The following is a 17,604-nucleotide window of genomic DNA, read 5'->3' on the forward strand; positions in this document are numbered from 1 at the left end:
CTGTTTAAATGAATATATTTTAATGGGGGGAAACTAGAACACGAGATTAACTTCAGAAAAATAGCTGAAATTAAATTACTTTATGGGAGCAAGGAGAGACGGAGTGTAAAACTAGGGAACTTTCTGCATTATCTTGCAAGTGTTTTATTTTGTTATGACTTCCAGCAAGTACCAAGATTTGAGGAAAAGCCGTTGTATCTGTATTTTCATAGGTAGATGCTAAATGCTACCAGCTGGATCAATGGTTGTTTTTCACCTGGGATAGAGTCAGATGACAGGAAATTATGTCATTCTGCAAGCAATCCCAGCAGTAATATTTGAGACATTAATTTGGGAAGTCTCTTAGTGTGAGAGAGTATTCTGTATTTGTCTTGGACCTGACAACATCGATATCTAATCACCACATCTGCCTTGCTTGCTCTGAAGTAAGTTATTAGGGTACAGTAATTCTCTTAGATACAGTCAGGAATATAGCAAAGCTTAGCTTGGATGTTTTTTTTTTTTATTTATTTGAGACTGTCCTGCAATGTTGTTTTAAATATTTCCTGTGATTTTGAACTCTGATGTTACTGTACATATATATTTAGTGTTGCCTTGTTCTTTTATTATTTATTATTAAATTATTTAAACCTTTCATTCTGGCTGGTTTGTCTAGACATATTTAAGCTCTGAGTGTACTTGCATATTTATTTGGTGACACTGTGTATGCCTCTCCTAATAGCCTTGCAGTTGGTCAAACTGCCACTTGTATTGATAGTAACATTACACAGTAAGATTGGACACCCTTTGTGAAGGGCCTTAAAGTAGATGATAGAGGTGACTGGTGGCAGTAATAACCACGTAATAGTTTGGGTAGAAGGGGCCATAGCTAGTAAACCTGTGCCAGCCATTCCCAGGTGTGTGTGTGTGTAAAACAAATCTCCAAGAGTGTGTTTGTCAGCTACTTGGGCAGGAACACAAAGCACTGGCTGTACAAGAGAGAGTGTTGGAGGTTTTGGCTTGGCCACTGAGCTGAAATCTGAACTCTATAGCTGTGCCAGTGGGGAGTTTTATTGTGAATCTGGAGAAAGGGGGAGAAACCAGCCCTGGACTGACTGTGGTCTCTGTGTGCTCTAAAGGGAAATCACACTTGATGCAGAGAGCTGCATCTGTAAATACTGTGTGTGCACCTGTCATCCTGCCATTTTATGTCCCCCATTGGTGCTAGTGGTAAGGATTGAGGCTCCTTGATTACTGGGTCAGTGGTGGGGCACCACAGTAAGTCATGCATAATTTCTAATTTATTGCATGGTGTGATTTTAACATTTAAAATGGAGTCATGATAGCATGTCAATACTGCTCCACCATTAAGCAGTTACCATACCACCAGGCCTTTCCTTTAGGCAGTGTAAGATCAGTAAACGGGTAACTTGCTTACAGCTTCCTTCTAGAGTGGCTCAGGTTACTGAAGGGATGAGTAACTCATTCCGGTGTGGCAGGGGGCAGGGATAATCTGCATATTTTCCTCGTATACTACCTGCACATATCTTGAGTAGTTTTCTGCTGGATTACAAATAATTCCTTGTCAGTGCGTTGCTGAAAAATGTAAATTGGTAGATTTTTGGAGATGTCAGCATTTGGGTTAATGAGGATTATGAGTGGCTGTTTTTAGTGGCATTATTTCTGTTATGGGTAGTCTTGGACATGTTTTGGTGGTTACCACAAAAACCTGTAGGAAAAGCCTTTCTGTTCAGCTTGGTTTTCCAAACAAGTGTTCTCACTTTGGAAGTGGTGGTGGAGCATGCTTTGCTTTTTTGGTCTGATGTCTCCTGATGTAGCTTGGCATCTTTAGATTTTCCGACTGCAGCTCCATTTTTTGCTCTTTGCATGGAAACTTTAGTACATTCACGTAGCAAAGCATTGTTCTTACTTGTTACCTTTTAGACTTTGGGTGCTTTGAGTTGGAACATGTTGCTGATGTGCTTATTATTGAAATGTTGGCACCTGAAATACCAAGAGCAAAAATGCCAGAAAAATAGACTGAAAATCTGGAGAAGAGCGAATCTTGAAAATCGCTCTTCTCCTTAAAACATCTTCTTTTTTTTTTGCAAGGGTGGGGGGACATGTCTCCGCACCCATAAACTTTTAAACACCACATCTGAGATCACCATTTATTGGAGAAAAGGAAATATTCAGAGAAATGGCTGTTCTTTCAGCTATTCAGTCTCTGCATTTTAGGACTTGCTCTAGCAGGTCCCAACTTTTAAGATGGTTATCATACTGATATATTAGCTTAATAACTAATATATTAACGTCACTGCAGATTTTAATTTAGAAAACTGAAGTAGCAGGAGTAAAAAAATCAAACTTTTCTGACTAAGAAGGAAATTAAATGCTACATCTAGTCATTTCTATAAAGCATTTACATGGAGTGGTGAAATGTTTCTTTAGTTCAGCTTGAAAATGGGAAAGGTTTTATTGAGTAAGGATTTCAGGTGGGAGAAGATTATAGCAAGCTGGAATGATTTTGGACAAAGCTTTCTTTCCAGCTATGGTACTAAAAGCTCATGAGGGTGTTGTCCTCCTAACTTTGTCATCTACACTGACTTGTCACTTTATTCTGTTTCATAACTCAGAGGTGATCTCTGCCTTGCATACAAGGCAATCTCGGGCTCTACTTTATTGGGAATGCTGCATATCCGCAAGTCAAATGGTACACAGGTTACTCGCTCTCAAGACCTAAACTTGGTATGTGACATTAATAGAACCTGCTGGAGGGATAGATTTGTTTCTCAGAGGTTACCACACCTTTGGAATAGACTCCCACTTCACGTCAAACAGAGCACCTCATTGGTCCTCTTCACATGCAATCTGGATGACCCTCTTGGACATGGGCATTAGGTGCTCACCATGGAAATAAGGGCAGAAATTGGGTAGGCTTTTAAGTGCCCTAGGGCCAGTAGCCTAGTAACTTCCTTTGATCCTATCACTCCATGTAACTGTGAATGATTAGTTGTCTGATGTGCATGGGGAAAGAATTCAAATTAATCTAAAAATTGGGTTGGAGAGGAGGTGGGTAGCCATACCACTTTATGGAAACCAGTTTACCTTACTTAATAGAAAGCAGTGCTGATCCATCTAATAGTTTTATTTTCCTTGCATCAGATGTATTAGCTTCCTTCTCTGTAAGGGAAAGTTAGAAAGAAATTCTTAAGCAGACTGATGCATCCAATTGCAATTTTTTCATGATAACGTGGCATGGCTTTGCAGTGTTTAATTTGATACAGCTGTACAACAGGGTCACCACTGCCATTAGTGGAAAGAATGCAGTAGACACACTAACCTTGGATTAAAACTAAAAAAAAAAAAAACATAGTGTCATGTGGCACAGAAGGTTAATAGTAAACTTAAAGGATGTCAAGTGTACATCCTAACAAGAGAAGCTGTCCAGTAAACTGCTAAACCTTGTTAAAGCCAGAGCTCTAGTTGTAGTTGCAGGATATCTGTGCCTTCTAGCTAATTAAGGTTTTACAATGGGATCAGCTTATCAATGATGATACCATGTTCTATGTGGAGGTCAAAAAATACAGGACTCCCTCAAAACATGCTTGATATGATAGATACTTGCAATTAAGACACACACACACACACACACACACACACACACACACACACACACACACACACACACACACACACACACACACACACACACACACATGCACTTCTGTAGGGGTTCAAGAGAAAACATCCATGCTACTGGGATTACAAAGGATGAAAAGAGTCTCTAATTTGCAACTGTTAGCCCCCTCCCCATCTAGCAATTTGTCTCAAAATGTTAAGGTTATGATTTAAACATTATCAGGAAGTCGCGGGTTTGATTTCCTTCAACTTCCACTAAAAATGTGTGACCCTGATCAAGCCAGCTAATGAGATAATGCTTCTGGGTCACTTCTGAAAAGGGGAAATTGCACCCTGTAGGCTTACCCTAAAAAAAGAAAATAAAATTCACAGTCCAAATAATACTGTTTGATGTAAAGGAGCAGTGGTGAACGACAACTAGATATTGGGCCACTTGATGAACTGTAAAGATATTTTACTGCATGCATATGGTACTGTTAATTAAATAGTAGCACAGACTGTAAGGACATTTTACCACGTACATATGGTACTGTTAATTACATAGTAGCACAGACTGTAAGGACATTTTACCGCGTGCATATAGTACTGTTAATTATATCGTAGCATATACTGTAAGGGCATTTTACTGCATTCATATGGTACTGTTAATTACATAGTAGCACAGACTATAAAGGCATTTTACCATGTACATATGGTACTGTTAATTACATAGTAGAACAAACTGTAAGGACATTTTACCGCATGCATGTGGTACTGTTAATTACATAGTAGCACATACTGTAAGTATATTTTACCGCGTGCTTATGTTACTGTTAATTACATAGCACAGACTGTAAGGACATTTCGCCGCATGCATATGGTACTGTTAATTACCTAATAACACAGACTGTAAGCACATTTTACCACATGCATATGTTACTGTTAATTACATAGTAGCACAGACTGTAAGGACATTTCACCACATGCATATGGTACTGTTAATTACATAGTAAAACAGACTGTAAGGACATTTTACTGCGTGCATGTGGTACTGTTAATTCCATAATAACACAGACTGTAAGCACATTTTACCACATACATATGGTACTGTTAATTACATAGTAGAACAGACTGTAAGTACATTTTACTGCGTGCATGTGGTACTGTTAATTACGTAATAAAACAGACTGTAAGGACATTTTACTGCGTGCATGTGGTACTGTTAATTACATAGAACATACTGTAAGGACATTTTATTGCGTGCATGCGGTACTGTTAATTACATAGAACAGACTGTAGGGACATTTTACTGTGTGCATGTAGTACTGTAAATTACATAGTAGCACAGACTATAAGGACATTTTACTGCGTGCATGTGGTACTGTTAATTATATCGTAGCATAGACTGTAAGGACATTTTACCACGTGCATATGGTACTGTTAATTACATAGTAGCACAGACTGTAAGGACATTTTACTGCGTGCATATAGTACTGTTAATTATATCGTAGCATAGACTGTAAGGGCATTTTACTGCATTCATATGGTACTGTTAATTACATAGTAGCACAGACTATAAAGGCATTTTACCATGTACATATGGTACTGTTAATTACATAGTAGAACAAACTGTAAGGACATTTTACCGCATGCATGTGGTACTGTTAATTACATAGTAGCACATACTGTAAGGATATTTTACCGCGTGCTTATGTTACTGTTAATTACATAGTAGCACAGACTGTAAGGACATTTCACCGCATGCATATGGTACTGTTAATTACATAGTAGAACAGACTGTAAGGACATTTTACTGCGTGCATGTGGTACTGTTAATTCCATAATAACACAGACTGTAAGCACATTTTACCACATACATATGGTACTGTTAGTTTCATAGTAGAACAGACTGTAAGGACATTTTACTGTGTGCATGTGGTACTGTTAATTACATAGTAGAACAGACTGTAAGGGCATTTTACTGTGTGCATGTGGTACTGTTAATTACATAGTAGAACAGACTGTAAGGACATTTTACTGCATGCATGTGGTACTGTTAATTACGTAATAACACAGACTGTAAGGACATTTTACTGCGTGCATGTGGTACTGTTAATTACATAGTAAAACAGACTGTAAGTACATTTTACTGTGTGCATGTGGTACTGTTAATTACATAGTAGAACAGACTGTAAGGACATTTTACTGCATGCATGTGGTACTGTTAATTACGTAATAACAGACTGTAAGGGCATTTTACTGCGTGCATGTGGTACTGTTAATTACATAGTAGAACAGACTGTAAGTACATTTTACTGTGTGCATGTGGTACTGTTAATTACATAGTAGAACAGACTGTAAGGACATTTTACTGCATGCATGTGGTACTGTTAATTACGTAATAACACAGACTGTAAGGACATTTTACTGCGTGCATGTGGTACTGTTAATTACATAGAACAGACTGAAAGGACATTTTACTGCGTGCATGTGGTACTGTTAATTATAAAGTAGCACAGACTGTAAGGACATTTTACTGCATGCATGCGGTACTGTTAATTATAAAGTAGCACAGACTGTAAGGACATTTCACAGCGTGCATGTGGTACTGTTAATTATAAAGTAGCACAGACTGTAAGGACATTTTACTGCATGCATGTGGTACTGTTAATTACGTAATAACACAGACTGTAAGGACATTTTACTGCGTGCATGTGGTACTGTTAATTACATAGTAGAACAGATTGTAAGTACATTTTACTGTGTGCATGTGGTACTGTTAATTACATAGTAGAACAGACTGTAAGGACATTTTACTGCATGCATGTGGTACTGTTAATTACGTAATAACACAGACTGTAAGGGCATTTTACTGCGTGCATGTGGTACTGTTAATTACATAGTAGAACAGACTGTAAGTACATTTTACTGTGTGCATGTGGTACTGTTAATTACATAGTAGAACAGACTGTAAGGACATTTTACTGCATGCATGTGGTACTGTTAATTACGTAATAACACAGACTGTAAGGACATTTTACTGCGTGCATGTGGTACTGTTAATTACATAGTAGAACAGACTGTAAGGACATTTTACTGCATGCATGTGGTACTGTTAATTACATAGAACAGACTGAAAGGACATTTTACTGCATGCATGTGGTACTGTTAATTATAAAGTAGCACAGACTGTAAGGACATTTTACTGCATGCATGCGGTACTGTTAATTATAAAGTAGCACAGACTGTAAGGACATTTCACAGCGTGCATGTGGTACTGTTAATTATAAAGTAGCACAGACTGTAAGGACATTTTACTGCATGCATGTGGTACTGTTAATTACGTAATAACACAGACTGTAAGGACATTTTACTGCGTGCATGTGGTACTGTTAATTACATAGTAGAACAGACTGTAAGGACATTTTACTGCATGCATGTGGTACTGTTAATTACGTAATAACACAGACTGTAAGGACATTTTACTGCGTGCATGTGGTACTGTTAATTACATAGTAGAACAGACTGTAAGGACATTTTACTGCATGCATGTGGTACTGTTAATTACATAGAACAGACTGAAAGGACATTTTACTGCGTGCATGTGGTACTGTTAATTATAAAGTAGCACAGACTGTAAGGACATTTTACTGCATGCATGCGGTACTGTTAATTATAAAGTAGCACAGACTGTAAGGACATTTCACAGCGTGCATGCGGTATTGTTAATTATAAAGTACCACGGCAGTGAATCTGATTTTGGGAGCTGTGTGAATAAATGATGCTCAACCTGTAGCACAATTACTGATATAATAATGGAATGGAGGGCTGGAATATGAGCAAAAATCTATGGATAAGAAGAAAAAGATCCCACTAAATGAGCTGGAAGAGCAGAAGAAAAGTAGGGATATTGTTGTGGTACCTAGAATATTCTGTCCAGAAAAATCATGCATGCTTACCTTCCAGACTAAAACTGCATATGCTAAGGTCTGATCCACTCCATATGTGATTTCTATCCCCCAAATAATTCAGTCCCTTTCTTCAATAACTGCTTTGTCTAACTTTTAATATATTTGGAAGACCATTCCATAGAGGAATGACTCAATGTAGTAATTCATCTTAGATGTTATCTTAATTTATCCCCGCTTAGATTCTTCTTTCAAAACCTTAGATGTAGTATGGTATAATAAATTCTTAATTTTAGATATTCCTGTAAATATTAGTCTCTAGGACCCATGTATGCTAGCAGGAGATCTCCCCTTAAATCCTATAAGGCAAGGAAAAAATCCATCTAAACGCTTTAACCCTCTTATATTCTGCATGCAAATGTGTCTGTATTCAACCCATTTGATTCACTAAATGCAGTTTAAATCAAATAAACAAAAACCGGCAGCACCATGGATAGATCTCTGTCCCTGTCAAGTGCTCAGTGATGCTCCAGCTGGTGAAATCACACACACACACACACACACACACACACACACACACACAGTTGTTCTATGCCAGTATAGTCTGTTTTCTACCACAACACCCTAAATGAGTAGGTGTTGACAGCATCAAGCATTTCTCCTTTAAGGCTCAAGGATTACCTACTTTCATTAATAACGTTTGGAATAAGATTATTCTGATCAAGCCATTGACCAAAAGCAAATTTAGTGCTTTCACACCTGCACTGATATTTACTAGTTTTAGATCTTGTGTATATTATCCTCTGACAGCTTAACATTAAATATCACGTATGGAATACAAGTAAGCAGAGAATTACATTATACATCAATCATGGGGTACAGGTAAAGAGTGAGGCACATTAAATGTCATGGTGCAGGAAAATAGAGAGGTGCATTAAATGGCAGTAAAGGTGTACAGGTAAAGAGGTTCAGTGATGGCTGGGAAAGTCGTTGAAGGTGTGGGAGAAGTGAAGGGGTTCCTGCATATGGCTTTGCTGTAATACTTAAGCACAGTCTGGTAGCCCATTCATATTTTTCTACTGGCATTTTATGTTTCCATTTTAGACTTTAATTACTACATGCCAAGAAAACTGTCTTCTGTTATATTTCCTAGGACTGAAGTTAAAAAAGAAATCTGGCTTGAATCACAACGTTGGATTACAGTAGAAAATGTAGGGAGCCCAGGATGCTTTAAACAACTGGAAAAGACCAAGGTTCCTTCATAATAAAGCTTGTAATTGTATTCAACACAGTGGAGGATTATAATGGGGTGAACAGGGGTCTGTCCAGTGCTCACAGCTTCAGGAGGAGCCTATAGCCAACCAACAAAACAATTTAATTGTAATTTATTCCATTTATGCCTATACCACAATGAAAGAAAATCACACAATGTTTTCCCCAGGGACCAGGAAGTAATTGTAAGTGTAGGCCCCCTTCCCTCCAGCAGTAGTATCAGATGCAGCACAGGAAGTTCTAGTGGCACAACAGCACAACATTACAGGAAGGAGGGATGGAAGTGGTTACCTGCTTTGGCTTTGGCAGATAAGTTCTTATACAAGTGTTGCTGAAACAAGATGGAGAATGTGATAACACTGGATGAATTCAGGAAGAAGTACCATCCTTTTCCATGGAAGACATTTCTGCAGTATTTACTCTCAGTAGAGAAAATAATCAGAAGAGTGATGGAGAAACATGGACTTTTGGTTTACAAGTAACATGATTTCCCTCCTATATGTTTCCATCGGCTATTATAGCTTAGTTCAATACTTCATTTAAAGAATGCTACCTCAGGGGTGTTGCATGCTATAGAAATTCATGTACCTGATGTAGGGATAGAACCACTAGCCTTTGCATTTCATCTTACGGCAACAAGAGCAAGTCTGTAAACCTCTGAAGAATAGACGCAATTTATTTTAAAGTGTCACATCTTTGTTTTTGAGCGCACAAACTGTTTAAATACTAGAGAAGCATTGTTCTGTTTCACTTTGAGCTGCAAAATAATTTGCATATCAAATTCATTCTGCTTATTTTATGTTACATGCTGTATACTAAATTCCTATTGTGCTCCATTAGATGAATATGTTTCAATACTTGTGGTCAGGTAGTACATAATGATGTTTTCCAAGATATGTCTGACCACTTCTCTTTTATTTTATTTCACATTTGATTACCACGCTGGTACACTGATCACAGCTGACCATTTACAGGTACTGCCCAGGTGAAATGATTCACAAAGAAGAAGAAAATGACAACAGAGTAAGCTGCATATATCAAAAGTAGGACAAGAAGTACTATATAACAAAAACTGTGAATTAGCAATTAATAGATGTAGTAACAATTATGAGAGAAACACAAATTTTATAATTTACGATTATATTTCAGCTTTACATCATGGTGGAAATGCTGTTAGGTAATGAGAGTCAGGGCAGACGTTGATGGGGGTAGTAAGGAGGTGTTAGCAGGTGAAAAGAGTAACTCCGCCAGAAAAACTTGTTACTGCTTGCAGTTAAAGATTATCTAAGAACTGTGTTTCAAGGAACGGTATTGCAATCACTTATTTTTGTAGTGCAAGCCATGTGCATCCTGTTCCAGTGTTCCACATGCAAGGTATTGCAGTCGCAGAACAGGAAGATCGTAATTTAATAGATTGTTAGGGACTACTGATAATATACCCCACTAAACACAATCCTTATTTGTGCATGCAACAAAAGTCAGATATTTGCCAATTCACATTTTTTCACTTAACATTATCTGTCATGACATATTTTAAAGATATATGCCATGAATAACTTGTAAACAACCCAATAAGTTCAAAATAACACAGACTAAGATATATTCTGGTAAATAATTTTGGCATTATTATGACTTTCTTGTTCTTAAAAGAATCAAACAGTAGTACTCTGATAATTAGCTTTAGATAATTAAGGTTTTGAGATGCTAGTAGTCCTAGGTTTGATTCCTTGTGTCTCCATTTGCTTACTCTGTGAATCTAAACAAATTATATAACAAGATAATTAAACAAAATGAAACTGATATGTAATTACATAGCAGATAGTTAAGAGTTAGGTGGTGGTAGTAAGAAGACTCTTGTTTTTAATGGATCACATGTGAGCTGAACAAGGTTTCTTACAAACTTATGATGGGCAAAGGTCGGTAGAACTGTCAAAGAAAATGCTAAATACTACAATTAATCAAATAGGAAATACAAAGGAAAGGGATGCAATGAAAGAAAAATGAAAGCAGGAACACAATCAGTCATGTCTAAGTAGGTGTTTGGAAACAAGACTTGAAACTCACCATTAATCTTTAATCAGACTTTCAGATCTGCAATCTTTGTATTTTTTCATAAAATCTTAAATTCTTCCATAGATAATACTTATGCTGAAGACTGATTTAACCTCTATTTTTCCAATTTCTTTTTGTCTATATGATTACTGGCTAGGAAAGGCAGGACTGCATCACTGAAAACATTTTATAGTTACTACCAAGGCTAGAAGCACACCAGACAAAGTGCATCCATAGCTTTAAATAATAATCAGAAAGTTCATATGCACGCATAATGTGATTATATGAGCAATTCTTTTAATAAGCCACTGTTCTTCCCGCATTACATGTACCCTCTTAGTGCATCATTACAGTATCTAGGAAGGTTTCCTTTTAATTCACACTAGTATTGACATGTAACATGTTTCCACTGATTCCTTACTGTTATTCCTTTTCAGTGCGCCTGCAGGCAGCTATTAAAGGACGCATTAAATAGCGATGATACTGAGGATTTAAACAGCAATGTATTACTTATGCCATGTTTGTAGCACATGAAGAACCTTCTGGGCTACATGATAAAACAAGAAGTAACTCTGATGAAACAGTGCTATGTATGTTGTCTCTGTAATAGCAGGTCTACCCCCTACTTTAGATTTTTTTATTTTTTTTTGGCCAGGCTATTAACTATATGTTTGAATGTGCCTGAAGAAAACAGATAAGGCACCAAGAATTCTACTGTATATCAGCAAACTGCTCACAAAATGACGCATGCCATAACATTCCCCTGAGTTAAACATTAATTTCTGTTTGAAAAGAGCACATCTGTTGCAGACATTCTAAAATTCCTGTTAGTACTAAAATGTAAGTAAATAACATTTGGCACAGGAAAAAAAATAAAATTAAACTTCAACACTTTTCACCTCAAAAAGGTAAACAAATTCTCTTATGTAGTAGCAAATTGTTGCACTAACCAGTATCTTTTACTTTGAGCTGATAAAACTATCCCTTTTGCCTTACTGGACAGAAGACATTTCAAGAAAAACAGTAGCTAACAAGCTCTCTAAAGGATGCGTGTTAAATTGGTCTTACTTACTCTAGAATCCGTGCTTATTAGACAACCTGGAGATCTCTAGTTTATACTTATACTGTTTGCCTCTATGTATGTGTGTGGGTGTTGTGTATCTGTGTGAATGTAATCTACAGCCTTTCACAACACATTAGCTGGCTGCCTGCCACACTAGTCTGAACTGCTGTAACACAAACATACCTTTTGTACTGCCGGCTTAGAAGAAATGAACCCAAGAGTGATGAAGCTGAAGCAGCAGCTACCAGAAGCAAAGGTTACACGCTGCACTGTACAGCTAACCTGAAGTAGTAAGGTGGGAGCAGGTTCCTGCCTTTAATCTCACAGATGACACAACCTATGCATGACGTGGGTTTTGCCAGCCTCCTGGAATGCAAAAAAATGCTCTCTTTTCATCCACAGATTCACTGACAACTTGAGAACTACAAACAAAAATGTTTATCTTTTTCTTCTTTTATTTTTATACCTTAACCTAACTGCCCTCATTTCCAGAGTCAGCTGTTGAGTTACCAAGGTCAGTTCCTTGCAGTGAATGACAGGTGACTGAGTGTGGTACTCACAGTTGTGAGTAATGTCAGGGTCACACTGGGGCGTTGTACAATGAATGATTCTTCCAGATTCACAGCTGAGATATAAAACATTTTTGTATTATTATTCATTTCTGAATGCTTTCACAGAAGGAATCCTGTTATGCAATCATTTTTCACCTTTGTTTTTGTGATCCCTGCTGACAATCAAGTCCATCTATCGAATGACAAATTTTTAATTCCACAGTCTGTGAATATTGTATTAGTGTTTAATGCACCAGCCAGCTGATAGAGTGTCTGTTACGCAGGCAGGATTGGGGGGATTTTCATTACCAAATTTCTTTCCTTGGTTTTGTGTATAGCAGAAGCAGGAACTACACTACGATACAATAATCTGTGTGCTGAATCCCGCTACAGTGCGTTATATTGCTGCTGGAAGACCACCTGTTGTGACTGTATCTCTAGCCATCACTTGCACCATTCCCAACGCTTATTGAATAAGCTGCTAATTTCCTTTGCACTGAATTCCACAGAGTCGACAATCTTCTTGTGAAGTAACTTTCTAATTTCCTGTTCCTTATGCCTTCTATCTTTGTTTTCTTTTTAGAGATAGATCCCGTCCCCTTCCTCTGCAGGTGCATTTAGATGCCAACATCTCATCAACCTTTTATGAAGGATTTGATGTTGAAAATTCAGGTGTATGTCATTATTTAGTGACTTAAGTCCCCAGATAATCCCAGTGATTTGTCAGTAAACCACAAATTTTATGAGGAACAGGCCAAAAATATGAGACAAAAATGTGGGCATTCTACGAAAATCTGTACAGTTGAGAGGTATGAAATCTCAAAATACTGATATACCATATTTTAGTATATCAACATGACAATCATGAAAATCCACTACAAAGAAAGATTAACAAAAGAATGCCACTATATTGAAAGTTCATAATACTGAATTTTAAGTCTGCGACATTCTGTTTTTTAATGTACCCTCCACCATACAAATAAAAATACAAACACAACCTTCCTCCCTACACCATCACAAACCAAAACAGCGCACACACACCAACAAAACAAATCTATGTTTAAGCAGAGGGGAAAGCCCCGAGCACCCCCCACACCCCCTCTACTTATATATATCAAACTCCAAGGTCGCACTACCAAAAGAAAAACAACAAACCTACCATTACACACGCTACACTTCCATAGCACATTGTCAAAGTTATACCTGCAAGAAACACACACATACTACAGATATACAAAAATCACCACTTTCAGCACTTACACACACAGTCACTTACCTACCCCAACCTACTTCTAAAACTTCCCAACAAATTAAAACACAACACATTTCTATCCAAAACCCTCACACACACTATACCTGAATCTCCGCACACATCGGCCGACATGTCTACATCCCAGAAACCACTACGTCTTAAAGGGACAGCATACTATACACGACAGACCACACCACAACTACTTCAGATGTGGCATACTCGCTTTCATTATTATGCAGTTTAAAACAACTGCACTTTAGTGATTCTCATCTCAAGATACTGAAATTCCATATTTCAATATTTAGAGATTTGAAAGTAGAACTGTGTATACACACACATATATATATATATATATATATATATATATATATATATATATATATACACACACACACACACACACACACACACACACACACACACACACACACACACACACACACACACACATATAGATAGATATCTTCTCATACAACAAGGGGAGGGGGCTAAATCACATGCTTTACATTGTACTCTCGTGCCTCTTCTTTTGTAGTATAATTTAATATATTTATTGGTTATTACTTGGCTATCTTTCTAAATATTTTGTTTTATATCTCATCCTCCTAACCTACACTCCAGCTTTGATTCTTTTCTCTGTAGTACCTTGAGTTTCTTAGAAACAAATGTTAGTATCTGCATCCTAGGCAACCACCCTTAATGCTCGTTTTACTGTCATTAATAAGAAAAAATATATATATATCTATATATATGTGTGTGTGTGATATATTGAAATACAACTTTTGAGATATCGGAGAGAAACCTCTTAAACAAGCCCAAACTATGATGTACTCATGACCATCTTAAATCCATGCTATCCTTCCAACTGCATCATTTGCTCCATGCATCATGATTCCTTTTAGTGCCATTTCTGTCACTACTATAGCCTGTAGGGTTGTGATTGTTCTCTTTTACATCACTCAGATCAGTTTGCTGAAGACCAGATAAATGATGTTCATCAGTTTACATATTCTCGTCTCATCTGTGATCCAACCATTCTGCTATTTTATGTTTCTGTGGCAAATGTTTACCACGGTGAATCCATGCTGTCTGATAGTTGCACCTCGTATTGTCTGCAAAGCCAGTAACCAGTTTATCAACATTCCTCCTTAGTGCTGAAATCACATGACAGGCTAGTATTTCTCCTCTCTAAATATTAAGCAGGTCATCTGCCACTCAGAGATGAGCCTTGGGTTTAATTATTGTGCCTGGCCACTGGAGGAGTCAACCGGGGAGGAATGGGAATGAATAGCCGATCAAGACCTAGTTACCTCTCCATGACCATAACCTGGCAAATGGCTTTGTGCAGGCATCAGTGTACAGACAAGCAAAAGCACCTACTGAAACTTGCCAAAGGACATGTTGCACTTCACCTGGGACATGGCTGGACAAGGGGACAACAGCCTGTATAGATCTGGATAATATTAGTTTGGCAATCAGCTGCACCAATTTATTTATTTTTATTTTATTTATTTGCAGTTTAACTGGGAGAATCCATTGGGCCGAGATGAGCTCTTTTTCAATGGTGGCCTGGGGAGAAAAGCTCCATGTACATACATATAAAACTAAAATCAACATGAATTCATACAGAAATACTACAAAATATTATAAAAGTAGGATCATCAGAAATTAGTACAAAAATTACACAAATCTAATATGTTACACAACTGTAATATGAACAAAAATCAAATTGATGAAGTGATAGCAGTAACAATGGATCTTTATAGTACACAATAATTGGTTTTGAACAACCTGAGATGATGAGTATTCTGTTATCGGTGGATTGCTAATGCATACGATATGTAAGGCATAAAAGTGAGTCATTATTGGTGAGAGAGAAGTGAAGAGGAAAAGAAGCAGAGTTAGAGTGGTAGAGTTATGGGTGGGAGAGGTTAGGGGAAGAGGTGTAGTTAGGAGGGGTGAAAGCAGGAGCCTTCCGAGTTGAAGAGAGATAGGAGTGGAGCAAAGTTTTAAAAAAGGAGAGGTTCTGGGTAGTTTGGATATGGGGAGGAAGTGAGTTCCATTTACTTGCTAGAGAAAATGACAATAGAAGTTGCCCAGTATGTAAGGGTTTGTACACTTCAAGTAGTTTCTAATTTTTGGACCGACGGGATCATTTAGGGAGATGCATACTAAGGATGGAGGACAGGGAAGGGCACTGAGATGGCTTAAAGATAAGTTTGTGAGCAGAAGAGAGCTGAATGTAAAGGAGATAGGTGGGAAGCTCCAGCCAGTTCAGGGAGTGTAGGACAATGCAATGGTGGGAGGAAGATTTGGAGCCTGTGGCAAACTTGGAGATTTTATTAACAGGATGCTAATTTAGCCTTAAGGATGGCTTGTAGATTGATAAGGAGAGGGGGCCCATACATGAGAAAGGGAAGGAGGTAGGTTGTAGAAGAGGGTGAGCTTAGATGAAGAGGTAAGGAAGCGATTATGATGATAAAGCATTCCAACCTTCTGGTAAGTTTTCTTGATGTTGGTTTGGAGGTGAATGTCGAACTTTAGTTTTTTTATTAATAAGGACACCCAGAAGCTTAGTGTAGAGAACTATTTCAATAGGAGTCATATTTTGGCTTACTGTAGAGAACCTTTTTGTCTATTTTGGTGTTTTTAGATGGGGTAAAGATCATAATTTTGGTTTTAGATATAGTGAGAGCTAGCTGGTTGTTAAGCATCCATGTCTCAGTGCTGCTAAATGTGACATGAGTAACAGGCATGAGTTTGGAGAGAGAATTAGCAGGGCAGATGGTAGTAGAGTCACCTGCATATTGGACTAGTTTGGCATTTGAGATACAGTGATGAAAATCATTAATGAAGATGTTGAATAGTAAACATCCCAGGATAGAGCCTTGGGGGATGCCTGTCAGTGTCAAGGTAGGAGGTACAGTTATTCCGCCAGACAGCCTGCTGCCTATTTGAGACGTAACTGGAGAACCTATTAATGGAAGAGGAGGAAAGGTTAAGTTGAGAAAGTATGGACAAAAGTAGGCTATGGGAAATGGTATTGAAGGCCTTAGGTCTAGGAGAAGGGTTGATGCAATGTCTCCAGAGTTGTAGGAGTGGTTGATGTTATCAAGGAAGGACAGAAGGGCTGGGGTGGTACTGTGTCTGGGTATGAATCCATGCTGCATTCAAGTCAACAAATGGTTTTCTAAGAGGTAGGGTAATAGCTGTAGGCAGATACATTTTGGAGACAGGGGAAGAGAATGACTATGGTGGTGGATATTGGAGATATCTGTGTTATTGCCTCCTTTGTGTAAAGGAATAATGAGGGCTTTTTTTCCAGAGGAGGGGCTAATAGGATTCTTGTGTGGAATGATTGATTAGAATACAGATAGGGAGAGCTGTGCCGTCAGCAGCCAGCTGCAGGAAATTAGATGGTAAGTTGTCTGGGGTATTAGAACATGGTTTTAATTTTTGGAGGAGTTTTTTATGGTGATGACAGGAGTGGGCTGGAGGGTGAAGGGAGGGTGGTGGCTGGTACTGGTAGCAGAAGGAGATGAGTTATAAGTGAGAGAAGTGGATGGAGGTAATGAGTTGCTATGGAAATATGTGGTATGCTTGGCTATAGTGTCTATGAAAAAGGAGTTAAATTTAGAGGCTAAGTTTGATCAGGGGAGCTAAGGTCAGGGCCAGAACTGATGAGGACAATGGCAAGTAGAAAGATTTCCTACAACTGTTGCTACATGGTAATCAAAGCAGAGGGAATTATTAGCCCAGGTTTCTAGGCTCCCAGGTCCCTAACTATATTATCATTTTGAAGTAGGTTGTTGTCAATGCTACATAGTAGGAGTGGGGTTGGGGGCTTGTCTGCCAAATGCAAAAATGTTGCATGTTTTTAGCATTTAATTTAAGCCCATTTTCAGT

General features: G+C 38.0%; 1 protein-coding gene across 3 annotated transcripts in view; it reads right to left on the reverse strand.

Annotated features, from left to right (window-relative positions):
- ENTPD8 (ectonucleoside triphosphate diphosphohydrolase 8) overlaps window positions 1-12,242 on the reverse strand; it is a 364,702-nt gene extending 352,460 nt beyond the window's left edge. For 2 of the 3 annotated variants that reach the window (XM_044058523.1, XM_044058522.1), the window contains exon 1: window positions 12,079-12,242. The gene's annotated coding sequence lies outside the window, so the exon portion shown is untranslated. The remainder of the gene's footprint in view (window positions 1-12,078) is intronic. The other variant, XM_044058524.1, reaches the window with a different exon arrangement.
- Window positions 12,243-17,604: the final 5,362 nt, after the last annotated feature.

Source organism: Protopterus annectens, chromosome 16.part0 (assembly GCF_019279795.1).
Source record: "Protopterus annectens isolate FY-2018-M chromosome 16.part0, PAN1.0, whole genome shotgun sequence".
Lineage (NCBI taxonomy): Eukaryota > Metazoa > Chordata > Ceratodontiformes > Protopteridae > Protopterus > Protopterus annectens.